Source organism: Anabrus simplex, chromosome 8 (assembly GCF_040414725.1).
Source record: "Anabrus simplex isolate iqAnaSimp1 chromosome 8, ASM4041472v1, whole genome shotgun sequence".
Classification (NCBI taxonomy): domain Eukaryota; kingdom Metazoa; phylum Arthropoda; class Insecta; order Orthoptera; family Tettigoniidae; genus Anabrus; species Anabrus simplex.
Window position 1 is genome coordinate 35,771,770 of NC_090272.1, and position 25,098 is coordinate 35,796,867.

At 43.8% G+C, this 25,098-nt stretch overlaps 37 non-coding genes across 37 annotated transcripts; 18 read left to right on the forward strand and 19 right to left on the reverse strand.

The window, feature by feature from the left end:
• The first annotated feature begins 507 nt into the window (after window positions 1-507).
• Window positions 508-579, forward strand: TRNAE-UUC (transfer RNA glutamic acid (anticodon UUC)). Its single transcript has one exon. It is a non-coding gene; the product is annotated as a tRNA-Glu (tRNA).
• Window positions 580-2,863: 2,284 nt separating this feature from the next.
• TRNAE-UUC (transfer RNA glutamic acid (anticodon UUC)) lies at window positions 2,864-2,935 on the reverse strand. The gene has a single exon. It is a non-coding gene; the product is annotated as a tRNA-Glu (tRNA).
• A 196-nt stretch (window positions 2,936-3,131) lies between these two features.
• Window positions 3,132-3,203, forward strand: TRNAE-CUC (transfer RNA glutamic acid (anticodon CUC)). The gene has a single exon. It is a non-coding gene; the product is annotated as a tRNA-Glu (tRNA).
• A 678-nt stretch (window positions 3,204-3,881) lies between these two features.
• Window positions 3,882-3,953, reverse strand: TRNAD-GUC (transfer RNA aspartic acid (anticodon GUC)). Its single transcript has one exon. It is a non-coding gene; the product is annotated as a tRNA-Asp (tRNA).
• Window positions 3,954-4,083: 130 nt separating this feature from the next.
• Window positions 4,084-4,174, forward strand: TRNAY-GUA (transfer RNA tyrosine (anticodon GUA)). The gene is given in 2 exon segments: window positions 4,084-4,120; window positions 4,139-4,174. It is a non-coding gene; the product is annotated as a tRNA-Tyr (tRNA).
• Window positions 4,175-4,873: 699 nt separating this feature from the next.
• TRNAE-CUC (transfer RNA glutamic acid (anticodon CUC)) lies at window positions 4,874-4,945 on the forward strand. Its single transcript has one exon. It is a non-coding gene; the product is annotated as a tRNA-Glu (tRNA).
• A 911-nt stretch (window positions 4,946-5,856) lies between these two features.
• On the reverse strand, window positions 5,857-5,928 carry TRNAD-GUC (transfer RNA aspartic acid (anticodon GUC)). Its single transcript has one exon. It is a non-coding gene; the product is annotated as a tRNA-Asp (tRNA).
• Window positions 5,929-6,058: 130 nt separating this feature from the next.
• Window positions 6,059-6,149, forward strand: TRNAY-GUA (transfer RNA tyrosine (anticodon GUA)). Its single transcript is given in 2 exon segments — window positions 6,059-6,095; window positions 6,114-6,149. It is a non-coding gene; the product is annotated as a tRNA-Tyr (tRNA).
• A 1,170-nt stretch (window positions 6,150-7,319) lies between these two features.
• Window positions 7,320-7,391, forward strand: TRNAE-CUC (transfer RNA glutamic acid (anticodon CUC)). The gene has a single exon. It is a non-coding gene; the product is annotated as a tRNA-Glu (tRNA).
• Window positions 7,392-8,056: 665 nt separating this feature from the next.
• Window positions 8,057-8,128, reverse strand: TRNAD-GUC (transfer RNA aspartic acid (anticodon GUC)). Its single transcript has one exon. It is a non-coding gene; the product is annotated as a tRNA-Asp (tRNA).
• Window positions 8,129-8,235: 107 nt separating this feature from the next.
• On the reverse strand, window positions 8,236-8,307 carry TRNAD-GUC (transfer RNA aspartic acid (anticodon GUC)). The gene has a single exon. It is a non-coding gene; the product is annotated as a tRNA-Asp (tRNA).
• Window positions 8,308-8,437: 130 nt separating this feature from the next.
• On the forward strand, window positions 8,438-8,528 carry TRNAY-GUA (transfer RNA tyrosine (anticodon GUA)). Its single transcript is given in 2 exon segments — window positions 8,438-8,474; window positions 8,493-8,528. It is a non-coding gene; the product is annotated as a tRNA-Tyr (tRNA).
• A 1,141-nt stretch (window positions 8,529-9,669) lies between these two features.
• TRNAE-CUC (transfer RNA glutamic acid (anticodon CUC)) lies at window positions 9,670-9,741 on the forward strand. Its single transcript has one exon. It is a non-coding gene; the product is annotated as a tRNA-Glu (tRNA).
• Window positions 9,742-10,406: 665 nt separating this feature from the next.
• TRNAD-GUC (transfer RNA aspartic acid (anticodon GUC)) lies at window positions 10,407-10,478 on the reverse strand. Its single transcript has one exon. It is a non-coding gene; the product is annotated as a tRNA-Asp (tRNA).
• A 107-nt stretch (window positions 10,479-10,585) lies between these two features.
• On the reverse strand, window positions 10,586-10,657 carry TRNAD-GUC (transfer RNA aspartic acid (anticodon GUC)). Its single transcript has one exon. It is a non-coding gene; the product is annotated as a tRNA-Asp (tRNA).
• Window positions 10,658-10,787: 130 nt separating this feature from the next.
• Window positions 10,788-10,878, forward strand: TRNAY-GUA (transfer RNA tyrosine (anticodon GUA)). The gene is given in 2 exon segments: window positions 10,788-10,824; window positions 10,843-10,878. It is a non-coding gene; the product is annotated as a tRNA-Tyr (tRNA).
• A 3,896-nt stretch (window positions 10,879-14,774) lies between these two features.
• Window positions 14,775-14,846, reverse strand: TRNAE-UUC (transfer RNA glutamic acid (anticodon UUC)). The gene has a single exon. It is a non-coding gene; the product is annotated as a tRNA-Glu (tRNA).
• A 195-nt stretch (window positions 14,847-15,041) lies between these two features.
• On the forward strand, window positions 15,042-15,113 carry TRNAE-CUC (transfer RNA glutamic acid (anticodon CUC)). The gene has a single exon. It is a non-coding gene; the product is annotated as a tRNA-Glu (tRNA).
• A 665-nt stretch (window positions 15,114-15,778) lies between these two features.
• Window positions 15,779-15,850, reverse strand: TRNAD-GUC (transfer RNA aspartic acid (anticodon GUC)). Its single transcript has one exon. It is a non-coding gene; the product is annotated as a tRNA-Asp (tRNA).
• A 107-nt stretch (window positions 15,851-15,957) lies between these two features.
• On the reverse strand, window positions 15,958-16,029 carry TRNAD-GUC (transfer RNA aspartic acid (anticodon GUC)). Its single transcript has one exon. It is a non-coding gene; the product is annotated as a tRNA-Asp (tRNA).
• A 130-nt stretch (window positions 16,030-16,159) lies between these two features.
• On the forward strand, window positions 16,160-16,250 carry TRNAY-GUA (transfer RNA tyrosine (anticodon GUA)). Its single transcript is given in 2 exon segments — window positions 16,160-16,196; window positions 16,215-16,250. It is a non-coding gene; the product is annotated as a tRNA-Tyr (tRNA).
• A 903-nt stretch (window positions 16,251-17,153) lies between these two features.
• On the reverse strand, window positions 17,154-17,225 carry TRNAE-UUC (transfer RNA glutamic acid (anticodon UUC)). The gene has a single exon. It is a non-coding gene; the product is annotated as a tRNA-Glu (tRNA).
• A 195-nt stretch (window positions 17,226-17,420) lies between these two features.
• Window positions 17,421-17,492, forward strand: TRNAE-CUC (transfer RNA glutamic acid (anticodon CUC)). Its single transcript has one exon. It is a non-coding gene; the product is annotated as a tRNA-Glu (tRNA).
• Window positions 17,493-18,156: 664 nt separating this feature from the next.
• Window positions 18,157-18,228, reverse strand: TRNAD-GUC (transfer RNA aspartic acid (anticodon GUC)). Its single transcript has one exon. It is a non-coding gene; the product is annotated as a tRNA-Asp (tRNA).
• A 107-nt stretch (window positions 18,229-18,335) lies between these two features.
• On the reverse strand, window positions 18,336-18,407 carry TRNAD-GUC (transfer RNA aspartic acid (anticodon GUC)). The gene has a single exon. It is a non-coding gene; the product is annotated as a tRNA-Asp (tRNA).
• Window positions 18,408-18,537: 130 nt separating this feature from the next.
• On the forward strand, window positions 18,538-18,628 carry TRNAY-GUA (transfer RNA tyrosine (anticodon GUA)). Its single transcript is given in 2 exon segments — window positions 18,538-18,574; window positions 18,593-18,628. It is a non-coding gene; the product is annotated as a tRNA-Tyr (tRNA).
• A 903-nt stretch (window positions 18,629-19,531) lies between these two features.
• On the reverse strand, window positions 19,532-19,603 carry TRNAE-UUC (transfer RNA glutamic acid (anticodon UUC)). The gene has a single exon. It is a non-coding gene; the product is annotated as a tRNA-Glu (tRNA).
• A 195-nt stretch (window positions 19,604-19,798) lies between these two features.
• TRNAE-CUC (transfer RNA glutamic acid (anticodon CUC)) lies at window positions 19,799-19,870 on the forward strand. Its single transcript has one exon. It is a non-coding gene; the product is annotated as a tRNA-Glu (tRNA).
• A 665-nt stretch (window positions 19,871-20,535) lies between these two features.
• TRNAD-GUC (transfer RNA aspartic acid (anticodon GUC)) lies at window positions 20,536-20,607 on the reverse strand. Its single transcript has one exon. It is a non-coding gene; the product is annotated as a tRNA-Asp (tRNA).
• Window positions 20,608-20,714: 107 nt separating this feature from the next.
• Window positions 20,715-20,786, reverse strand: TRNAD-GUC (transfer RNA aspartic acid (anticodon GUC)). Its single transcript has one exon. It is a non-coding gene; the product is annotated as a tRNA-Asp (tRNA).
• Window positions 20,787-20,916: 130 nt separating this feature from the next.
• TRNAY-GUA (transfer RNA tyrosine (anticodon GUA)) lies at window positions 20,917-21,007 on the forward strand. Its single transcript is given in 2 exon segments — window positions 20,917-20,953; window positions 20,972-21,007. It is a non-coding gene; the product is annotated as a tRNA-Tyr (tRNA).
• A 903-nt stretch (window positions 21,008-21,910) lies between these two features.
• Window positions 21,911-21,982, reverse strand: TRNAE-UUC (transfer RNA glutamic acid (anticodon UUC)). Its single transcript has one exon. It is a non-coding gene; the product is annotated as a tRNA-Glu (tRNA).
• A 195-nt stretch (window positions 21,983-22,177) lies between these two features.
• On the forward strand, window positions 22,178-22,249 carry TRNAE-CUC (transfer RNA glutamic acid (anticodon CUC)). Its single transcript has one exon. It is a non-coding gene; the product is annotated as a tRNA-Glu (tRNA).
• Window positions 22,250-23,093: 844 nt separating this feature from the next.
• Window positions 23,094-23,165, reverse strand: TRNAD-GUC (transfer RNA aspartic acid (anticodon GUC)). Its single transcript has one exon. It is a non-coding gene; the product is annotated as a tRNA-Asp (tRNA).
• Window positions 23,166-23,295: 130 nt separating this feature from the next.
• Window positions 23,296-23,386, forward strand: TRNAY-GUA (transfer RNA tyrosine (anticodon GUA)). The gene is given in 2 exon segments: window positions 23,296-23,332; window positions 23,351-23,386. It is a non-coding gene; the product is annotated as a tRNA-Tyr (tRNA).
• A 903-nt stretch (window positions 23,387-24,289) lies between these two features.
• On the reverse strand, window positions 24,290-24,361 carry TRNAE-UUC (transfer RNA glutamic acid (anticodon UUC)). Its single transcript has one exon. It is a non-coding gene; the product is annotated as a tRNA-Glu (tRNA).
• Window positions 24,362-24,556: 195 nt separating this feature from the next.
• Window positions 24,557-24,628, forward strand: TRNAE-CUC (transfer RNA glutamic acid (anticodon CUC)). The gene has a single exon. It is a non-coding gene; the product is annotated as a tRNA-Glu (tRNA).
• The last annotated feature ends 470 nt before the right edge of the window (window positions 24,629-25,098 follow it).

Here is a 25,098-nt window from a genome sequence, read left to right on the forward strand (position 1 = left end):
TTGTCCAAGACCGCACCCTTCTCACATTCACCGAGCCACATCTCATCGCCTTACGGACGTAGACAGGTCGTTGCCCCCTGGGAGGGTGAAAACACTTTCGGAGCAGTATATATCGCCTGGTTGCGCACGCGCGGTTTGCTGTACAGTACAGGCCTGTAGCTGTGTTGAGTTGATAGCTGCTGTCAATTTCCATGTCGAATAGATTTTCTACGCGCAGCGTAATCTTGCTTCAAAAAACTATTCCGGTACCGAGAATCGAACCCAAGCCTCCTGGGTGAAGGCCCGGTATCCTAGCCACTAGACCATACCGGAGACGACGGCTATGTTTTGAGAGAGTCACGAGACTTGTTGAATTCACCAACTGGTCTGCAGTTTTAAATGGTCGTCTATTAGAAGCAAGCAAAACAGATCTCTTGTGGTCATTCGCACGTTTGAGAAGAGAAAAAATAACCTTAGCTCTTAACTCCCGACACTCAGCATTCGACTTGTTCCCTAATTTCCGCTGTGTCCGGTATGATCTAGTGGCTAGGATACCTGGCTTTCACCCAGAAGGCTCGGGTTCGATTCCCGGTACTGGAAATTTTATTTTATCCATTCTTTGTTTATTCTAACACTTTTTCGGAGCAGAACAATTACTGTTAACTTAGAACTCACGATGAGACCGTACTGAAAGTGAACTCTGATTATCTAATGTAATGTCAAATGTAGTGATCACATGGAACAGTCAGGTGGTGAAAGGGGAAACTAGACTTGGATCTCCTTCGATTAGGTTCTCTTTCTTTCTTCAGTATGGTAGCCTGATTCATGGAAGAGCCGCAATGTGTCCTTGTTCTCTTATGATTAGTGTTTCTAAGGGGGTTTGCTCCTCGAGAAACGAGTAAGTACACAATGCACCTAATTTCAACAACTCAGTGGATCAGAGATCGTGGCTTCAACCCCAGCAACGGTATTCCTGTGTTTGTTAGATAGGTTTCCATTCGGCACTACATGTGGTACGAAAGATCCCCCAGCCACACATCGCGTTCCTCTGCCATCTGTTATTGCACAACGGAACGTCGAAACTGACATGACAGCAGACGAAAATACCTGAACGCGGCAACAGTTATGATTATAATGATTGCTACCGCATTTCTCTGGGTACCGGCTAACAATCTGAAAAGAGTTCAAGTGTCATTTTTCTCACATTGTAAGACTTCTTTATTTGATTCTCCAATTCCCATTTTGTTCACGTTGTGATATTACATAATAAAGACGCTTTAATAATAATAATATCACACCCCCGTATTATATGTAGAAGTTAGAGATATTATTGTCATTATTCGATTTATTATTATTATTATTATTATTATTATTATTATTATTATTATTATTTCATTTGTATATTTTGCCATTTATATTGGTAAGCTGGAAGATATCCACATATGTAGGCATGAGTAATTTGTTTTGCACGAGTGGGAAAACATTGCTTTAATAACTCTGGTAATTTGGTTGAGTCATGTGGCTACCCAGTGTTTGTTGTGATGTACTTGTGTCAGGATATTCCGTGAGTCATGTATATATCCCAGCCTGATGAGATGAGCTTGTTGTTTTATTAGGGAATTTCGTTGACAATTCCGAGGCAAACCCCAGAGTTTGTTTATCTCTTGGGAGCAAGGTCTTGACAAGAGGTTCACTCATGATTGGCTGGCAAGCACCAATCCAGACGTATCATCTGAGAGGAGGGGGATGTTGATGTCTATAAAGGTTGATCATACGGCGGCAACCAGTGACATTCTAAAGGAACGAGAAGGAAGACAACTACAACCAGTAACACTGTATGAAGGAACGACAACTGACACACTGTACGGGAAGGAAGTGGTGCTGAGACACGGTACTGGAGTGACACAGCTGCAATGGACTGGACTTCAAACGTTCCTGGAGCGTAGTCTTGTTATGATCGTGGAAAGTGGCTGATTGTGGAGAGTGCTTGCGCATTAAGTATTGTAGCACTTGTGGCGGCCTAACATTATATGTCGGTGAAAGCTATCTCAGACTTTCCATAATTTATGTTGAGGATCGACAGACGTGTGTATATATCTTTACAACAAGTGTTAAAATATGTGAACACAGTAGTACAAGGTACAGTATCTGTGTGATGTGATAACTGCCGATTATGAGAATCGGTAAGTCGAATTGATATAGAGACAGTGAAGGGTATTTATCTTCATACATGTACATTGTTCATCGGACCATCTACAAATGGTAGCTTAGTTCTCGCTTTCGTTTTCCCACGACTTCATTAGTATTGTTGTTGTTGTAAATATGGAGTCTTCCAGCAATATTTTATGCGTGTATTATATGTATAATGTTGTATGTTGATGAGGTGCTCATGCACGGAAATTATTAAGAATATAGTTAGCTATTTTAGAAACAGTATTATTGATAAACCTAGGTGCAGGCGGGGATACTAACCACTATACTACCGAGGACATCTGATCGTTGTTAATCTGAATTGTTTTCTTTAGCAGAGGACATAATTCAACACCGTTCTAAATATGAAAAATTACCACGCCTATATACCACAGTATGAGGATCTGACTAACTTTCTAATCAAGAACTACACAGCAGAGTTATGAGGATACACAGTTCGAACATACACACATACTCCAAATACGGCAGGCAAATGAACCGCATCGCAAGTGGTCGTTGCCCCCTAGGAGGGTGAAAACGTGAAATCACTTTCGGAGCAGTAGTAATCGGCCGGTTGCGCACGCGCGGTTTGCTGTACAGTACAGGCCTGTAGCTGTGTTGAGTTGATAGCTGCTGTCCATGTCCATGTCGAATAGATTTTCTACGCGCAGCCTAATCTTGCTTCAAAAGTCTATTCCGGTACCGGGAATCGAACCCGAGCCTCCTGGGTGAAAGCCAGGTATCCTAGACACTAGACCATACCGGAGACGACGGCTATGTCTTGAGACAGTCACCCGACTTGTTCAATACACCAACTGGTCTGCAGTTTTAAATGGTCGCCTATTAGAAGCAAGCAAAACAGATCTCTTGTGGTCATTCGCACGTTTGAGAAGAGAAAAAAATAACTTTAGCCCTTAACTCCCGCCACTCAGCGTTTGACTTGTTTCGTAATTTGCGCTGTGTCCGGTATGGTCTAGTGGCTAGGATACCTGGCTCTCACCCAGGAGGCTCGGGTTCGATTCCCGGTACCGGAAATTTTATTTTATCCATTCTTTGTTTATTTTAACACTTTTTCGGAGCAGAACAATTACTGTTAACTTAGAACTCACGATGAGACCGTACTGAAAGTGAACTCTGAATATGTAATGTCAAATGTAGTGATTACATGGAACAGTCACGTGGTGAAAGGGGAAACTAGACTTGGATCTCCTTCGATTAGGTTCTCTTTCTTTTTCCAGTACGGTAGCTTCATTCATGGAAGAGCCGCAATGTGTCCTTGTTCTCTTATGATCAGTGTTTCTAAGGGGTTTTGCTCCTTGAGAAACGAGTAAGTACACAATGAACCTAATTTCAACAACTCAGTGGATCAGTGGAAGAGATCCCATGATCGTGGCTTCAACCCCAGCAACGGTATTCCTGTGTTGGTTAGATAGGTTTCCATTCGGCACTATATGTCGTATGAAAGATCACCCAGCCACACATCGCGTTCCTCTGCCATCTGTTATTGCACAACGGAACGTCGAAACTGACATGACAGCAGACGAAAATACCTGAATGCGGTCACAGTTATGATTATTGCTACCGCATTTCTCTGAGTATCGGCTAACAATCTGAAAAGAGCTCAACTGTCATTTTTCTCACATTTGAAGTCTTCTTTATTTGATTCTCCAATTCCCATTTTGTTCACTTTAACCTGAGGATTTCAAAAATACCTCCCCGGCGGGGAATCGAACCCCGGTCTCCCGCGTGACAGGCGGGGATACAGACCACTATACTACCGAGGACAACTGATCGTCGTAAATCTGAATTGTTTTCTTTAGCACTGCACATAATTCAACACCGTTCAAAACATGAGCCGTGAACAACTACTTGTGTTTTCTGCAACACATGACAGTTCAGTACTCACCTACATCGCCTCTGGTAGCTCAGTTGGTATAGCGGTGGACTGTAGAGGAGAAAGTCATCAGACATCCATAGGTCGCTGGTTCAAATCCGGCCCGGAGGAGATATTTTACAATCAATTACCTCTTTCGGGAACATTACTTTACAGTGTCGTTCACATATCATTAATAACACACCGGTAACGTTATTTCCGCTAAGTTACATTACGTGAAATGTGTTACTGGTAGTTAGATTACTACGCTTGAGGATCAAACGACTTTGAGATTGTGAACTAGAAAACTTATGTACGGGTACTGACTAGGTCTTGAGAATCCAGTTCATCTTCAGGTTGAGTACCTGCCATATAACAAATTACCACAGTATGAGGATCTGATTAACCTTCTAATCAAGAACTACGTCCGCCTCTGTGGTGTAGTGGTTAGCGTGATTAGCTGCCACCCCCGGAGGTCCGGGTTCGATTCCCGGCTCTGCCACGAAATTTGAAAAGTGGTACGAGGGCTGGAACGGGGTCCACTCAGCCTCGGGTGGTCAACTGAGTAGAGATGGGTTCGATTCCCACCTCAGCCATCCTGAAAGTGGTTTTCCGTGGTTTCCCACTTCTCCTCCAGGCGACGGCTATGTTTTGAGACAGTCACGAGACTTGTTCAATACACCAACTGGTCTGCAGTTTTAAATGGTCGCCTATTAGAAGCAAGCAAAACAGATCTCTTGTGGTCATTCGCACGTTTGAGAAGAGAAAAAATAACTTTAGCCCTTAACTCCCGCCACTCAGCGTTTGACTTGTTTCTTAATTTGCGCTGTGTCCGGTATGGTCTAGTGGCTAGGATACCTGGCTCTCACCCAGGAGGCTCGGGTTCGATTTTCGGTACCGGAAATTTTATTTTATCCATTCTTTGTTTATTTTAACACTTTTTCGGAGCAGAACAATTACTGTAACTTAGAACTCACGATGAGACCGTACTGAAAGTGAACTCTGAATATGTAATGTCAAATGTAGTGATTACATGGAACAGTCACGTGGTGAAAGGGAAAACTAGACTTGGATCTCCTTCGATTAGGTTCTCTTTCTTTTTCCAGTACGGTAGCTTCATTCATGGAAGAGCCGCAATGTGTCCTTGTTCTCTTATGATCAGTGTTTCTAAGGGGTTTTGCTCCTTGAGAAACGAGTAAGTACACAATGAACCTAATTTCAACAACTCAGTGGATCAGTGGAAGAGATCCCATGATCGTGGCTTCAACCCCAGCAACGGTATTCCTGTGTTTGTTAGATAGGTTTCCATTCGGCACTATATGTCGTACGAAAGATCCCCCAGCCACACATCGCGTTCCTCCGCCATCTGTTATTGCACAACGGAACGTCGAAACTGACATGACAGCAGACGAAAATACCTGAATGCGGTCACAGTTATGATTATGATGATTGCTACCGCATTTCTCTGAGTATCGGCTAACAATCTGAAAAGAGCTCAACTGTCATTTTTCTCACATTTGAAGTCTTCTTTATTTGATTCTCCAATTCCCATTTTGTCCACTTTATCCTGAGAATTTCAAAAATACCTCCCCGGCGGGGAATCGAACCCCGGTCTCCCGATTCTCCAATTCCCATTTTGTTCACTTTAACCTGAGGATTTCAAAAATACCTCCCCGGCGGGGATACTGACCACTATACTACCGAGGATACGAAATTCTCTATCTCGTCTCATTTCTTTCCTTTATTCAGTTACAAGAGATGCGTATTAGTGCACCAACAACCACAATTCCTTTTTCTCAATATGTTAAAAATTCCTCCCCGGCGGGGAATCGAACCCCGGTCTCCCGCGTGACAGGCGGGGATACTGACCACTATACTACCGAGGACATCTGATCGTCGTAAATCTGAATTGTTTTCTTTAGCACTGCACATAATTCAACACCGTTCAAAACATGAGCCGTGAACAACTACTTGTGTTTTCTGCAACACATGACAGTTCAGTACTCACCTACATCGCCTCTGGTAGCTCAGTTGGTAGAGCGGTGGACTGTAGAGGAGAAAGTCATCAGACATCCATAGGTCGCTGGTTTAAATCCGGCCCGGAGGAGATATTTTACAATCAATTACCACTTTCGGGAACATTACTTTACAGTGTCGTTCACATATCATTAATAACACACCGGTAACGTTATTTCCGCTAAGTTACATTACGTGAAATGTGTTACTGGTAGTTAGACTACTACGCTTGAGGATCAAACGACTTTGAGATTGTGAACTAGAAAACTTATGTACGGGTACTGACTAGGTCTTGAGAATCCAGTTCATCTTCAGGTTGAGTACTTGCCATATAACAAATTACCACAGTATGAGGATCTGACTAACCTTCTAATCAAGAACTACTCAGTACGAACTCTAAATACGGCAGGCAAAGGAACCGCATCGCAAGTGGTCGAGAACTGTGGAGAGACTTGCCAATTGCCCACGTCCCGCGATGTTGTTTAGTAATAAGGTTGCACAGTGGATGCATGCTTCTAAACTGGAACTATTTTCCCTACGCTATTAGCTATTCTTGTCTTCTCGGCACAATACGACATTTCTTCCGCTCGCCATTTCATGCATTTCAAGGCCATGCGAACTTTCCCCGAGCTAGTCAGGATCAATGATCCATTTGGTTTCAAACAAAATGATAGCAGTTAAAAGAAATAAAATGTGGCCTAATGACTCCTCAGTATGGCGAATGCCGGTACAGTGCCTTATATTGGCCAAGACCGCACGCACCCTTCTCACATTCACAGCGCCACATCTCGTCGCCTGACGGACGTAGACAGGTCGTTGCCCCCTAGGAGGGTGAAAACGTGAAATCACATTCGGAGCAGTAGTAATCGGCCGGTTGCGCACGCGCGGTTTGCTGTACAGTACAGGCCTGTAGCTGTGTTGAGTTGATAGCTGCTGTCCATGTCCATGTCGAATAGATTTTCTACGCGCAGCCTAATCTTGCTTCAAAAATCTATTCCGGTGCCGGGAATCGAACCCGAGCCTCCTGGGTGAAGGCCAGGTATCCTAGCCACTAGTCCATACCGGAGACGACGGCTATGTTTTGAGACAGTCACGAGACTTGTTCAATACACCAACTGGTCTGCAGTTTTAAATGGTCGCCTATTAGAAGCAAGCAAAACAGATCTCTTGTGGTCATTCGCACGTTTGAGAAGAGAAAAAAAAACTTTAGCCCTTAACTCCCGCCACTCAGCGTTTGACTTGTTTCTAAATTTGCGCTGTGTCCGGTATGGTCTAGTGGCTAGGATACCTGGCTCTCACCCAGGGGGCTCGGCTTCGATTCCCGGTACCGGAAATTTTATTTTATCCATTCTTTGTTTATTTTAACACTTTTTCGGAGCAGAACAATTACTGTAACTTAGAACTCACGATGAGACCGTACTGAAAGTGAACTCTGAATATGTAATGTCAAATGTAGTGATTACATGGAACAGTCACGTGGTGAAAGGGGAAACTAGACTTGGATCTCCTTCGATTAGGTTCTCTTTCTTTTTCCAGTACGGTAGCTTCATTCATGGAAGAGCCGCAATGTGTCCTTGTTCTCTTATGATCAGTGTTTCTAAGGGGTTTTGCTCCTTGAGAAACGAGTAAGTACACAATGAACCTAATTTCAACAACTCAGTGGATCAGTGGAAGAGATCCCATGATCGTGGCTTCAACCCCAGCAACGGTATTCCTGTGTTTGTTAGATAGGTTTCCATTCGGCACTATATGTCGTACGAAAGATCCCCCAGCCACACATCGCGTTCCTCTGCCATCTGTTATTGCACAACGGAACGTCGAAACTGACATGACAGCAGACGAAAATACCTGAATGCGGTCACAGTTATGATTATGATGATTGCTACCGCATTTCTCTGAGTATCGGCTAACAATCTGAAAAGAGCTCAACTGTCATTTTTCTCACATTTGAAGTCTTCTTTATTTGATTCTCCAATTCCCTGAGGATTTCAAAAATACCTCCCCGGCGGGGAATCGAACCCCGGTCTCCCGCGTGACAGGCGGGGATACTGACCACTATACTACCGAGGATACAAAATTCTTCATCTCGTCTCATTTCTTTCCTTTATTCAGTTACAAGAGATGCGTATTAGTGCACCAACAACCACAATTCCTTTATCTCAATATGTTAAAAATTCCTCCCCGGCGGGGAATCGAACCCCGGTCTCCCGCGTGACAGGCGGGGATACTGACCACTATACTACCGAGGACATCTGATCGTCGTAAATCTGAATTGTTTTCTTTAGCACTGCACATAATTCAACACCGTTCAAAACATGAGCCGTGAACAACTACTTGTGTTTTCTGCAACACATGACAGTTCAGTACTCACCTACATCGCCTCTGGTAGCTCAGTTGGTAGAGCGGTGGACTGTAGAGGAGAAAGTCATCAGACATCCATAGGTCGCTGGTTCAAATCCGGCCCGGAGGAGATATTTTACAATCAATTACCTCTTTCGGGAACATTACTTTACAGTGTCGTTCACATATCATTAATAACACACCGGTAACGTTATTTCCCCTAAGTTACATTACGTGAAATGTGTTACTGGTAGTTAGATTACTACGCTTGAGGATCAAACGACTTTGAGATTGTGAACTAGAAAACTTATGTACGGGTACTGACTAGGTCTTGAGAATCCAGTTCATCTTCAGGTTGAGTACTTGCCATATAACAAATTACCACAGTATGAGGATCTGACTAACCTTCTAATCAAGAACTACTCAGTACGAACTCTAAATACGGCAGGCAAAGGAACCGCATCGCAAGTGGTCGAGAACTGTGGAGAGACTTGCCAATTGCCCACGTCCCGCGATGTTGTTTAGTAATAAGGTTGCACAGTGGATGCATGCTTCTAAACTGGAACTATTTTCCCTACGCTATTAGCTATTCTTGTCTTCTCGGCACAATACGACCTTTCTTCCGCTCGCCATTTCATGCAATTCAAGGCCATGCGAACTTTCCCCGAGCTAGTCAGGATCAATGATCCATTTGGTTTCAAACAAAATGATAGCAGTTAAAAGATATAAAATGTGGCCTAATGACTCCTCAGTATGGCGAATGCCGGTACAGTGTCTTATATTGTCCAAGACCGCACGCACCCTTCTCACATTCACCGCGCCACATCTCGTCGCCTGACGGACGTAGACAGGTCGTTGCCCCCTAGGAGGGTGAAAACGTGAAATCACATTCGGAGCAGTAGTAATCGGCCGGTTGCGCACGCGCGGTTTGCTGTACAGTACAGGCCTGTAGCTGTGTTGAGTTGATAGCTGCTGTCCATGTCCATGTCGAATAGATTTTCTACGCGCAGCCTAATCTTGCTTCAAAAATCTATTCCGGTACCGGGAATCGAACCTAGCCACTAGACCATACCGGAGACGACGGCTATGTGTTGAGACAGTCACGAGACTTGTTCAATACACCAACTGGTCTGCAGTTTTAAATGGTCGCCTATTAGAAGCAAGCAAAACAGATCTCTTGTGGTCATTCGCACGTTTGAGAAGAGAAAAAATAACTTTAGCCCTTAACTCCCGCCACTCAGCGTTTGACTTGTTTCTAAATTTGCGCTGTGTCCGGTATGGTCTAGTGGCTAGGATACCTGGCTCTCACCCAGGAGGCTCGGGTTCGATTCCCGGTACCGGAAATTTTATTTTATCCATTCTTTGTTTATTTTAACACTTTTTCGGAGCAGAACAATTACTGTAACTTAGAACTCACGATGAGACCGTACTGAAAGTGAACTCTGAATATGTAATGTCAAATGTAGTGATTACATGGAACAGTCACGTGGTGAAAGGGGAAACTAGACTTGGATCTCCTTCGATTAGGTTCTCTTTCTTTTTCCAGTACGGTAGCTTCATTCATGGAAGAGCCGCAATGTGTCCTTGTTCTCTTATGATCAGTGTTTCTAAGGGGTTTTGCTCCTTGAGAAACGAGTAAGTACACAATGAACCTAATTTCAACAACTCAGTGGATCAGTGGAAGAGATCCCATGATCGTGGCTTCAACCCCAGCAACGGTATTCCTGTGTTTGTTAGATAGGTTTCCATTCGGCACTATATGTCGTACGAAAGATCCCCCAGCCACACATCGCGTTCCTCTGCCATCTGTTATTGCACAACGGAACGTCGAAACTGACATGACAGCAGACGAAAATACCTGAATGCGGTCACAGTTATGATTATGATGATTGCTACCGCATTTCTCTGAGTATCGGCTAACAATCTGAAAAGAGCTCAACTGTCATTTTTCTCACATTTGAAGTCTTCTTTATTTCATTCTCCAATTCCCTGAGGATTTCAAAAATACCTCCCCGGCGGGGAATCGAACCCCGGTCTCCCGCGTGACAGGCGGGGATACTGACCACTATACTACCGAGGATACAAAATTCTTCATCTCGTCTCATTTCTTTCCTTTATTCAGTTACAAGAGATGCGTATTAGAGAACCAACAACCACAATTCCTTTATCTCAATATGTTAAAAATTCCTCCCCGGCGGGGAATCGAACCCCGGTCTCCCGCGTGACAGGCGGGGATACTGACCACTATACTACCGAGGACATCTGATCGTCGTAAATCTGAATTGTTTTCTTTAGCACTGCACATAATTCAACACCGTTCAAAACATGAGCCGTGAACAACTACTTGTGTTTTCTGCAACACATGACAGTTCAGTACTCACCTACATCGCCTCTGGTAGCTCAGTTGGTAGAGCGGTGGACTGTAGAGGAGAAAGTCATCAGACATCCATAGGTCGCTGGTTCAAATCCGGCCCGGAGGAGATATTTTACAATCAATTACCTCTTTCGGGAACATTACTTTACAGTGTCGTTCACATATCATTAATAACACACCGGTAACGTTATTTCCGCTAAGTTACATTACGTGAAATGTGTTACTGGTAGTTAGATTACTACGCTTGAGGATCAAACGACTTTGAGATTGTGAACTAGAAAACTTATGTACGGGTACTGACTAGGTCTTGAGAATCCAGTTCATCTTCAGGTTGAGTACTTGCCATATAACAAATTACCACAGTATGAGGATCTGATTAACCTTCTAATCAAGAACTACTCAGTACGAACTCTAAATACGGCAGGCAAAGGAACCGCATCGCAAGTGGTCGAGAACTGTCGAGAGACTTGCCAATTGGGAACATGCATCATTTTCAAAAATATTTTTTTTGAAAAGTACACCAATGAAATAGTACGTAAACGTATTACATTGTGGTATGTTGCCTTGTTTTATACCATTAAAAAAAATATTTAATAGTGCCTTTCCGCAAGGCGAGTGAAACGGCCTCTGACGTAAGCGGCGCGCTGTGACGTCACGATCCAGTACCACATGGAGCTCTACCAGCCGTTGTGCATCAGCCGTTGCTAAAAGCCGATTGTTTATTATTCATGATCGCGAATAACTTCGAAATGACAGAAGAAAGGTTCAAAACAGCACAGTCAGACAATCTACCATGTGTAGATGTCATCATTCTTGAAAAATGTGACTTTTGTGGCCGCAGAAATTAGCGGATAACAAGCAAGTTTGTAAGTGGCGTCTTTTATATACGTGCAATGTACTGTAACCCATAGTATTAGGATAACAACGAACCTGGATAGATATCACATCACTTTCAACATTTCCTTCTAGACTGATTCCCCTATTAAAGAATAACATTACATTTTCGGGCTTTCAGCATTAGTAAAGTAAGAAATCGGATTTCAGCACTAACATAAACATATAGGTAGCATTATAGTACTAGTCCGCTTCTGTGATGTAGTGGTTAATGTGTGCCACTCCCGGAGGCCCGGTTTCGATTCCCGGCTCTGCCATGAAAGTTGAAAACAAATAGTACGAGGGTTGGAACGGGGTCTACTCAGCCTCGGGAGGTCAACTTAGTAGAAGGGTTTCGAATCGCACCTCAGCCATCCTCGAAGTGGTTTTTCGTATTTTCCTACTTTTCCTCCAGGCACCTAAGGCCACGGCCGTTTCCTTCCCTCTTCCTTGTCTATCCCTTCCGATCCTCCCATCCTCCAACAAGGGCCCTGTTGAGCATAACAGGTGAGGCCGCCTGGGCGAGGTAATGGCCCTCCTCACCAGTATCATCACCATACTCAAAGTCTCACGTTCCAGGACACTGCCCTTGAAGTGGTAGAGGTGAAATCCCTCGCTGAGTCCGAGAGAAAACCAACCCTGAAGGATAAACTGATTAAGAAAGAAAGAAAGAAGGAAAGAAAGAAAGATCATAGTACTGTAGGTCTATAACCTATCATTTCTGAAAAAATATATATTTATGGTTGGGGCAACTGGCCTACCCACTTCCGGGGCCCATGAAAGAGAATTAAATATCTTTGTGGAGGGAAAAAGTTAAACATGATAAAGATAAATATGACTTCATCTAGTTTTCACAAGTTGGGCTGAGTGGTTCAGACGGTTGAGGTGCTGGCCTTCTGACCCCAACTTGACAGGTTCGATCCTGGTTCAGTCCGGTGGTAGTTGAAGGTGCTCAAATACGTCAGCCTCGTGTCGGTAGATTTACTGGCACGTAAAAGAACTCCTGCAGGACTAAATTCCTGCACATCGGCGTCTCCGAAAATCGTAGAAGTAGTTAGCGGGGCGTGAAGCCAATAACATTAATTACATTTGGCTTTTAACAAGCTGAGCATATCAGGAAAGAAAAGTGTCCTGGTGACATTTTAGTCGCTCAATACAGGAATGTCTTTGGGTGCTGTGACTTTTACTTTTTGTTTTTGTTTTTGCCGTTTGCTTTACGTCACACCGTCACATATAGGTCTTATGGCGACGATGGGACAGGAAAGGTCTAGGAATGGGAACAAAGCGGCCGTGGCCTTAGGTACAGCCTCAGCATTTGCCTGGTGTGAAAATGGGAAACCACGGAAAACCATCTTCAGGGCTGCCAGCATTGGGGTTCAAAACCTTCTATCTCCCTGATGCGAGCTCACAGCTGCGCGCTCCTAACCGCACGGCCAACTCGCGCGATATTTTTACCCTTCGGTTTATTGACTTGGCTTGTATAACCTAAAACTTAGGCTAAGTTGGATAATATTTTAAACACCTACATCACTATTTTCACCTGTGTGCAATTATGGTATTTATTTCATTAATATTATGATAATTATTATAATTGAGCATTGTTAACTTATAAGACCCCAACAAACAAGCATTGGTTTTGTGTAGAGTTATACATTTGTTAAATTCACGTTGTTTCCTTTCATGATGTACACGCCTATTCTTTGTTACATTATAGAGTATTTAGATATAGCCTAAATTTCTTTACCAATTAAGCTCATTAATAAAGACATACATAACTGTCCCATGCCAAGATATATTGGTAGAATTAGAGCTGTCAAAATGGTTCATAACCCCTTTAATTTATTATCTTGACATGGATCACCCAAAACATAGGTTAGGTTTGGAGAATACTTAATAATCAGCATTATTTAATGCACTGTTTATTACTTTCATATTCCAAGATGTAATTGAAGCATTTAACTAAAGCATCATACATTAAAATTTAAAGTTTTACCACTAGAACAGCGGACATGGAAAAGTGATTTGAAAATTCAAACAAATTCATCTTACATTAAAATCTTCAAAAAAAAAAAAAAAAAAAACTGTAGACTTTCCCGATATATCACCAGCATTTCTCCGGCTCGCCAAAATCCATTTCTCCCTAGTTTTAGCGTCTTTGGAACATGTATAAACAATTTGTTTGGTATGGTATGCGATGTGCTATTGCACATCGGAACTCTACACCATTTATAAGTTTTCTGCCTCACTGTCTGCGCAGGATTCATTTTAAGTTTAAAATATACCACTCAGATTATTATCCGATGTATAGACCTCGAATTTAATCATACTAGACACTAACGTAAAGTAGAAATACGCGAAGTGTATCCTGCTTCTCACAGCGCAGTATGTGTTATTTCGTCTGCTAATTCAGTCAACCTGTACGATGACGTCAGACCAATGAGATCGCGTACTTGCGTGACGTGACATTTTCGTAGATTTTTATCATGTTTGGAGTTATTATTTGTACATTCTGATCACATTTTTGAATTCTGCATGAAATTTTGAATCAGATTAGCATATTTTTAATTAAAACCCCGGATCATGCATGTTCCCTATTGCCCACGTCCCGCGATATTGTTTAGTAATAAGGTTGCACAGTGGATGCATGCTTCTAAACTGGAACTATTTTCCCTACGCTATTAGCTATTCTTGTCTTCTCGGCACAATACGACCTTTCTTCCGCTCGCCATTTCATGCAATTCAAGGCCATGCGAACTTTCCCCGAGCTAGTCAGGATCAATGATCCATTTGGTTTCAAACAAAATGATAACAGTTAAAAGAAATAAAATGTGGCCTAATGACTCCTCAGTATGGCGAATGCCGGTACAGTGTCTTATATTGTCCAAGACAGCACGCACCCTTCTCACATTCACCGCGCCACATCTCGTCGCCTGACGGACGTAGACAGGTCGTTGCCCCCTAGGAGGGTGAAAACGTGAAATCACATTCGGAGCAGTAGTAATCGGCCGGTTGCGCACGCGCGGTTTGCTGTACAGTACAGGCCTGTAGCTGTGTTGAGTTGATAGCTGCTGTCCATGTCCATGTCGAATAGATTTTCTACGCGCAGCCTAATCTTGCTTCAAAAATCTATTCCGGTACCGGGAATCGAACCCGAGCCTCCTGGGTGAAAGCCAGGTATCCTAGCCACTAGACCATACCGGAGACGACGGCTATGATTTGAGACAGTCACGAGACTTGTTCAATACACCAACTGGTCTGCAGTTTTAAATGGTCGCCTATTAGAAGCAAGCAAAACAGATCTCTTGTGGTCATTCGCACGTTTGAGAAGAGAAAAAATAACTTTAGCCCTTAACTCCCGCCACTCAGCGTTTGACTTGTTTCTAAATTTGCGCTGTGTCCGGTATGGTCTAGTGTCTAGGATACCTGGCTCTCACCCAGGAGGCTCGGGTTCGATTCCCGGTACCGGAAATTTTATTTTATCCATTCTTTGTTTATTTTAACACTTTTTCGGAGCAGAACAATTACTGTAACTTAGAACTCACGATGAGACCGTACTGAAAGTGAACTCTGAATATGTAATGTCAAATGTAGTGATTACATGGAACAGTCACGTGGTGAAAGGGGAAACTAGACTTGGATCTCCTTCGATTAGGTTCTCTTTCTTTTTCCAGTACGGTAGCTTCATTCATGGAAGAGCCGCAATGTGTCCTTGTTCTCTTATGACCAGTGTTTCTAAGGGGTTTTGCTCCTTGAGAAACGAGTAAGTACACAATGAACCTAATTTCAACAACTCAGTGGATCAGTGGAAGAGATCCCATGATCGTGGCTTCAACCCCAGCAACGGTATTCCTGTGTTTGATAGATAGGTTTCCATTCGGCACTATATGTCGTACGAAAGATCCCCCAGCCACACATCGCGTTCCTCTGCCATCTGTTATTGCACAACGGAACGTCGAAACTGACATGACAGCAGACGAAAATACCTGAATGCGGTCACAGTTATGATTATGATGATTGCTACCGCATTTCTCTGAGTATCGGCTAACAATCTGAAAAGAGCTCAACTGTCATTTTTCTCACATTTGAAGTCTTCTTTATTTGATTCTCCAATTCCCTGAGGATTTCAAAAATACCTCCCCGGCGGGGAATCGAACCCCGGTCTCCCGCGTGACAGGCGGGGATACTGACCACTATACTACCGAGGATACGAAATTCTTCATCTCGTCTCATTTCTTTCCTTTATTCAGTTACAAGAGATGCGTATTAGTGCACGAACAACCACAATTCCTTTATCTCAATATGTTAAAAATTCCTCCCCGGCGGGGAATCGAACCCCGGTCTCCCGCGTGACAGGCGGGGATACTGACCACTATACTACCGAGGACATCTGATCGTCGTAAATCTGAATTGTTTTCTTTAGCACTGCACATAATTCAACACCGTTCAAAACATGAGCCGTGAACAACTACTTGTGTTTTCTGCAACACATGACAGTTCAGTACTCACCTACATCGCCTCTGGTAGCTCAGTTGGTAGAGCGGTGGACTGTAGAGGAGAAAGTCATCAGACATCCATAGGTCGCTGGTTCAAATCCGGCCCGGAGGAGATATTTTACAATCAATTACCTCTTTCGGGAACATTATTTTACAGTGTCGTTCACATATCATTAATAACACACCGGTAACGTTATTTCCGCTAAGTTACATTACGTGAAATGTGTTACTGGTAGTTAGATTACTACGCTTGAGGATCAAACGACTTTGAGATTGTGAACTAGAAAACTTATGTACGGGTACTGACTAGGTCTTGAGAATCCAGTTCATCTTCAGGTTGAGTACTTGCCATATAACAAATTACCACAGTATGAGGATCTGATTAACCTTCTAATCAAGAACTACTCAGTACGAACTCTAAATACGGCAGGCAAAGGAACCGCATCGCAAGTGGTCGAGAACTGTCGAGAGACTTGCCAATTGCCCACGTCCCGCGATGTTGTTTAGTAATAAGGTTGCACAGTGGATGCATGCTTCTAAACTGGAACTATTTTCCCTACGCTATTAGCTATTCTTGTCTTCTCGGCACAATACGACATTTCTTCCGCTCGCCATTTCATGCAATTCAAGGCCATGCGAACTTTCCCCGAGCTAGTCAGGATCAATGATCCATTTGGTTTCAAACAAAATGATAGCAGTTAGAAGAAATAAAATGTGGCCTAATGACTCCTCAGTATGGCGAATGCCGGTACAGTGTCTTATATTGTCCAAGACCGCACGCACCCTTCTCACATTCACCGCGCCACATCTCGTCGCCTGACGGACGTAGACAGGTCGTTGCCCCCTAGGAGGGTGAAAACGTGAAATCACATTCGGAGCAGTAGTAATCGGCCGGTTGCGCACGCGCGGTTTGCTGTACAGTACAGGCCTGTAGCTGTGTTGAGTTGATAGCTGCTGTCCATGTCCATGTCGAATAGATTTTCTACGCGCAGCCTAATCTTGCTTCAAAAATCTATTCCGGTACCGGGAATCGAACCCGAGCCTCCTGGGTGAAAGCCAGGTATCCTAGCCACTAGACCATACCGGAGACGACGGCTATGTTTTGAGACAGTCACGAGACTTGTTCAATACACCAACTGGTCTGCAGTTTTAAATGGTCGCCTATTAGAAGCAAGCAAAACAGATCTCTTGTGGTCATTCGCACGTTTGAGAAGAGAAAAAATAACTTTAGCCCTTAACTCCCGCCACTCAGCGTTTGACTTGTTTCTAAATTTGCGCTGTGTCCGGTATGGTCTAGTGGCTAGGATACCTGGCTCTCACCCAGGAGGCTCGGGTTCGATTCCCGGTACCGGAAATTTTATTTTATCCATTCTTTGTTTATTTTAACACTTTTTCGGAGCAGACAATTACTGTAACTTAGAACTCACGATGAGACCGTACTGAAAGTGAACTCTGAATATGTAATGTCAAATGTAGTGATTACATGGAACAGTCACGTGGTGAAAGGGGAAACTAGACTTGGATCTCCTTCGATTAGGTTCTCTTTCTTTTTCCAGTACGGTAGCTTCATTCATGGAAGAGCCGCAATGTGTCCTTGTTCTCTTATGATCAGTGTTTCTAAGGGGTTTTGCTCCTTGAGAAACGAGTAAGTACACAATGAACCTAATTTCAACAACTCAGTGGATCAGTGGAAGAGATCCCATGATCGTGGCTTCAACCCCAGCAACGGTATTCCTGTGTTTGTTAGATAGGTTTCCATTCGGCACTATATGTCGTACGAAAGATCCCCCAGCCACACATCGCGTTCCTCTGCCATCTGTTATTGCACAACGGAACGTCGAAACTGACATGACAGCAGACGAAAATACCTGAATGCGGTCACAGTTATGATTATGATGATTGCTACCGCATTTCTCTGAGTATCGGCTAACAATCTGAAAAGAGCTCAACTGTCATTTTTCTCACATTTGAAGTCTTCTTTATTTGATTCTCCAATTCCCTGAGGATTTCAAAAATACCTCCCCGGCGGGGAATCGAACCCCGGTCTCCCGCGTGACAGGCGGGGATACTGACCACTATACTACCGAGGATACTAAATTCTTCATCTCGTCTCATTTCTTTCCTTTATTCAGTTACAAGAGATGCGTATTAGTGCACCAACAACCACAATTCCTTTATCTCAATATGTTAAAAATTCCTCCCCGGCGGGGAATCGAACCCCGGTCTCCCGCGTGACAGGCGGGGATACTGACCACTATACTACCAAGGACATCTGATCGTCGTAAATCTGAATTGTTTTCTTTAGCACTGCACATAATTCAACACCGTTCAAAACATGAGCCGTGAACAACTACTTGTGTTTTCTGCAACACATGACAGTTCAGTACTCACCTACATCGCCTCTGGTAGCTCAGTTGGTAGAGCGGTGGACTGTAGAGGAGAAAGTCATCAGACATCCATAGGTCGCTGGTTCGAATCCGGCCCGGAGGAGATATTTTACAATCAATTACCTCTTTCGGGAACATTACTTTACAGTGTCGTTCACATATCATTAATAACACACCGGTAACGTTATTTCCGCTAAGTTACATTACGTGAAATGTGTTACTGGTAGTTAGATTACTACGCTTGAGGATCAAACGACTTTGAGATTGTGAACTAGAAAACTTATGTACGGGTACTGACTAGGTCTTGAGAATCCAGTTCATCTTCAGGTTGAGTACTTGCCATATAACAAATTACCACAGTATGAGGATCTGATTAACCTTCTAATCAAGAACTACTCAGTACGAACTCTAAATACGGCAGGCAAAGGAACCGCATCGCAAGTGGTCGAGAACTGTCGAGAGACTTGCCAATTGCCCACGTCCCGCGATGTTGTTTAGTAATAAGGTTGCACAGTGGATGCATGCTTCTAAACTGGAACTATTTTCCCTACGCTATTAGCTATTCTTGTCTTCTCGGCACAATACGACCTTTCTTCCGCTCGCCATTTCATGCAATTCAAGGCCATGCGAACTTTCCCCGAGCTAGTCAGGATCAATGATCCATTTGGTTTCAAACAAAATGATAGCAGTTAAAAGAAATAAAATGTGGCCTAACGACTCCTCAGTATGGCGAATGCCGGTACAGTGTCTTATATTGTCCAAGACCGCACGCACCCTTCTCACATTCACCGCGCCACATCTCGTCGCCTGACGGACGTAGACAGGTCGTTGCCCCCTAGGAGGGTGAAAACGTGAAATCACATTCGGAGCAGTAGTAATCGGCCGGTTGCGCACGCGCGGTTTGCTGTACAGTACAGGCCTGTAGCTGTGTTGAGTTGATAGCTGCTGTCCATGTCCATGTCGAATAGATTTTCTACGCGCAGCCTAATCTTGCTTCAAAAATCTATTCCGGTACCGGGAATCGAACCCGAGCCTCCTGGGTGAAAGCCAGGTATCCTAGCCACTAGACCATACCGGAGACGACGGCTATGTTTTGAGACAGTCACGAGACTTGTTCAATACACCAACTGGTCTGCAGTTTTAAATGGTCGCCTATTAGAAGCAAGCAAAACAGATCTCTTGTGGTCATTCGCACGTTTGAGAAGAGAAAAAATAACTTTAGCCCTTAACTCCCGCCACTCAGCGTTTGACTTGTTTCTAAATTTGCGCTGTGTCCGGTATGGTCTAGTGGCTAGGATACCTGGCTCTCACCCAGGAGGCTCGGGTTCGATTCCCGGTACCGGAAATTTTATTTTATCCATTCTTTGTTTATTTTAACACTTTTTCGGAGCAGAACAATTACTGTAACTTAGAACTCACGATGAGACCGTACTGAAAGTGAACTCTGAATATGTAATGTCAAATGTAGTGATTAAATGGAACAGTCACGTGGTGAAAGGGGAAACTAGACTTGGATCTCCTTCGATTAGGTTCTCTTTCTTTTTCCAGTACGGTAGCTTCATTCATGGAAGAGCCGCAATGTGTCCTTGTTCTCTTATGATCAGTGTTTCTAAGGGGTTTTGCTCCTTGAGAAACGAGTAAGTACACAATGAACCTAATTTCAACAACTCAGTGGATCAGTGGAAGAGATCCCATGATCGTGGCTTCAACCCCAGCAACGGTATTCCTGTGTTTGTTAGATAGGTTTCCATTCGGCACTATATGTCGTACGAAAGATCCCCCAGCCACACATCGCGTTCCTCTGCCATCTGTTATTGCACAACGGAACGTCGAAACTGACATGACAGCAGACGAAAATACCTGAATGCGGTCACAGTTATGATTATGATGATTGCTACCGCATTTCTCTGAGTATCGGCTAACAATCTGAAAAGAGCTCAACTGTCATTTTTCTCACATTTGAAGTCTTCTTTATTTGATTCTCCAATTCCCTGAGGATTTCAAAAATACCTCCCCGGCGGGGAATCGAACCCCGGTCTCCCGCGTGACAGGCGGGGATACTGACCACTATACTACCGAAGATACAAAATTCTTCATCTCGTCTCATTTCTTTCCTTTATTCAGTTGCAAGAGATGCGTATTAGTGCACAAACAACCACAATTCCTTTATCTCAATATGTTAAAAATTCCTCCCCGGCGGGGAATCGAATCCCGGTCTCCCGCGTGACAGGCGGGGATACTGACCACTATACTACCGAGGACATCTGATCGTCGTAAATCTGAATTGTTTTCTTTAGCACTGCACATAATTCAACACCGTTCAAAACATGAGCCGTGAACAACTACTTGTGTTTTCTGCAACACATGACAGTTCAGTACTCACCTACATCGCCTCTGGTAGCTCAGTTGGTAGAGCGGTGGACTGTAGAGGAGAAAGTCATCAGACATCCATAGGTCGCTGGTTCAAATCCGGCCCGGAGGAGATATTTTACAATCAATTACCTCTTTCGGGAACATTACTTTACAGTGTCGTTCACATATCATTAATAACACACCGGTAACGTTATTTCCGCTAAGTTACATTACGTGAAATGTGTTACTGGTAGTTAGATTACTACGCTTGAGGATCAAACGACTTTGAGATTGTGAACTAGAAAACTTATGTACGGGTACTGACTAGGTCTTGAGAATCCAGTTCATCTTCAGGTTGAGTACTTGCCATATAACAAATTACCACAGTATGAGGATCTGATTAACCTTCTAATCAAGAACTACTCAGTACGAACTCTAAATACGGCAGGCAAAGGAACCGCATCGCAAGTGGTCGAAAACTGTCGAGAGACTTGCCAATTGCCCACGTCCCGCGATGTTGTTTAGTAATAAGGTTGCACAGTGGATGCATGCTTCTAAACTGGAACTATTTTCCCTACGCTATTAGCTATTCTTGTCTTCTCGGCACAATACGACCTTTCTTCCGCTCGCCATTTCATGCAATTCAAGGCCATGCGAACTTTCCCCGAGCTAGTCAGGATCAATGATCCATTTGGTTTCAAACAAAATGATAGCAGTTAAAAGAAATAAAATGTGGCCTAATGACTGCTCAGTATGGCGAATGCCGGTACAGTGTCTTATATTGTCCAAGACCGCACGCACCCTTCTCACATTCACCGCGCCACATCTCGTCGCCTGACGGACGTAGACAGGTCGTTGCCCCCTAGGAGGGTGAAAACGTGAAATCACATTCGGAGCAGTAGTAATCGGCCGGTTGCGCACGCGCGGTTTGCTGTACAGTACAGGCCTGTAGCTGTGTTGAGTTGATAGCTGCTGTCCATGTCCATGTCGAATAGATTTTCTACGCGCAGCCTAATCTTGCTTCAAAAATCTATTCCGGTACCGGGAATCGAACCCGAGCCTCCTGGGTGAAAGCCAGGTATCCTAGCCACTAGACCATACCGGAGACGACGGCTATGTTGTGAGACAGTCACGAGACTTGTTCAATACACCAACTGGTCTGTAGTTTTAAATGGTCGCCTATTAGAAGCAAGCAAAACAGATCTCTTGTGGTCATTCGCACGTTTGAGAAGAGAAAAAATAACTTTAGCGCTTAACACCCGCCACTCAGCGTTTGACTTGTTTCTAAATTTGCGCTGTGTCCGGTATGGTCTAGTGGCTAGGATACCTGGCTCTCACCCAGGAGGCTCGGGTTCGATTCCCGGTACCGGAAATTTTATTTTATCCATTCTTTGTTTATTTTAACACTTTTTCGGAGCAGAACAATTACTGTAACTTAGAACTCACGATGAGACCGTACTGAAAGTGAACTCTGAATATGTAATGTCAAATGTAGTGATTACATGGAACAGTCACGTGGTGAAAGGGGAAACTAGACTTGGATCTCCTTCGATTAGGTTCTCTTTCTTTTTCCAGTACGGTAGCTTCATTCATGGAAGAGCCGCAATGTGTCCTTGTTCTCTTATGATCAGTGTTTCTAAGGGGTTTTGCTCCTTGAGAAACGAGTAAGTACACAATGAACCTAATTTCAACAACTCAGTGGATCAGTGGAAGAGATCCCATGATCGTGGCTTCAACCCCAGCAACGGTATTCCTGTGTTTGTTAGATAGGTTTCCATTCGGCACTATATGTCGTACGAAAGATCCCCCAGCCACACATCGCGTTCCTCTGCCATCTGTTATTGCACAACGGAACGTCGAAACTGACATGACAGCAGACGAAAATACCTGAATGCGGTCACAGTTATGATTATGATGATTGCTACCGCATTTCTCTGAGTATCGGCTAACAATCTGAAAAGAGCTCAACTGTCATTTTTCTCACATTTGAAGTCTTCTTTATTTGATTCTCAAATTCCCTGAGGATTTCAAAAATACCTCCCCGGCGGCGAATCGGACCCCGGTCTCCCGCGTGACAGGCGGGGATACTGACCACTATACTACCGAGGATACAAATTTCTTCATCTCGTCTCATTTCTTTCCTTTATTCAGTTACAAGAGATGCGTATTAGAGAACCAACAACCACAATTCCTTTATCTCAATATGTTAAAAATTCCTCCCCGGCGGGGAATCGAACCCCGGTCTCCCGCGTGACAGGCGGGGATACTGACCACTATACTACCGAGGACATCTGATCGTCGTAAATCTGAATTGTTTTCTTTAGCACTGCATATAATTCAACACCGTTCAAAACATGAGCCGTGAACAACTACTTGTGTTTTCTGCAACACATGACAGTTCAGTACTCACCTACATCGCCTCTGGTAGCTCAGTTGGTAGAGCGGTGGACTGTAGAGGAGAAAGTCATCAGACATCCATAGGTCGCTGGTTCAAATCCGGCCCGGAGGAGATATTTTACAATCAATTACCTCTTTCGGGAACATTACTTTACAGTGTCGTTCACATATCATTAATAACACACCGGTAACGTTATTTCCGCTAAGTTACATTACGTGAAATGTGTTACTGGTAGTTAGATTACTACGCTTGAGGATCAAACGACTTTGAGATTGTGAACTAGAAAACTTATGTACGGGTACTGACTAGGTCTTGAGAATCCAGTTCATCTTCAGGTTGAGTACTTGCCATATAACAAATTACCACAGTATGAGGATCTGATTAACCTTCTAATCAAGAACTACTCAGTACGAACTCTAAATACGGCAGGCAAAGGAACCGCATCGCAAGTGGTCGAGAACTGTCGAGAGACTTGCCAATTGCCCACGTCCCGCGATGTTGTTTAGTAAAAAGGTTGCACAGTGGATGCATGCTTCTAAACTGGAACTATTTTCCCTACGCTATTAGCTATTCTTGTCTTCTCGGCACAATACGACCTTTCTTCCGCTCGCCATTTCATGCAATTCAAGGCCATGCGAACTTTCCCCGAGCTAGTCAGGATCAATGATCCATTTGGTTTCAAACAAAATGATAGCAGTTAAAAGAAATAAAATGTGGCCTAATGACTCCTCAGTATGGCGAATGCCGGTACAGTGTCTTATATTGTCCAAGACCGCACGCACCCTTCTCACATTCACCGCGCCACATCTCGTCGCCTGACGGACGTAGACAGGTCGTTGCCCCCTAGGAGGGTGAAAACGTGAAATCACATTCGGAGCAGTAGTAATCGGCCGGTTGCGCACACGCGGTTTGCTGTACAGTACAGGCCTGTAGCTGTGTTGAGTTGATAGCTGCTGTCCATGTCCATGTCGAATAGATTTTCTACGCGCAGCCTAATCTTGCTTCAAAAATCTATTCCGGTACCGGGAATCGAACCCGAGCCTCCTGGGTGAAAGCCAGGTATCCTAGCCACTAGACCATACCGGAGACGACGGCTATGTTTTGAGACAGTCACGAGACTTGTTCAATACACCAACTGGTCTGCAGTTTTAAATGGTCGCCTATTAGAAGCAAGCAAAACAGATCTCTTGTGGTCATTCGCACGTTTGAGAAGAGAAAAAATAACTTTAGCCCTTAACTCCCGCCACTCAGCGTTTGACTTGTTTCTAAATTTGCGCTGTGTCCGGTATGGTCTAGTGGCTAGGATACCTGGCTCTCACCCAGGAGGCTCGGGTTCGATTCCCGGTACCGGAAATTTTATTTTATCCATTCTTTGTTTATTTTAACACTTTTTCGGAGCAGACAATTACTGTAACTTAGAACTCACGATGAGACCGTACTGAAAGTGAACTCTGAATATGTAATGTCAAATGTAGTGATTACATGGAACAGTCACGTGGTGAAAGGGGAAACTAGACTTGGATCTCCTTCGATTAGGTTCTCTTTCTTTTTCCAGTACGGTAGCTTCATTCATGGAAGAGCCGCAATGTGTCCTTGTTCTCTTATGATCAGTGTTTCTAAGGGGTTTTGCTCCTTGAGAAACGAGTAAGTACACAATGAACCTAATTTCAACAACTCAGTGGATCAGTGGAAGAGATCCCATGATCGTGGCTTCAACCCCAGCAACGGTATTCCTGTGTTTGTTAGATAGGTTTCCATTCGGCACTATATGTCGTACGAAAGATCCCCCAGCCACACATCGCGTTCCTCTGCCATCTGTTATT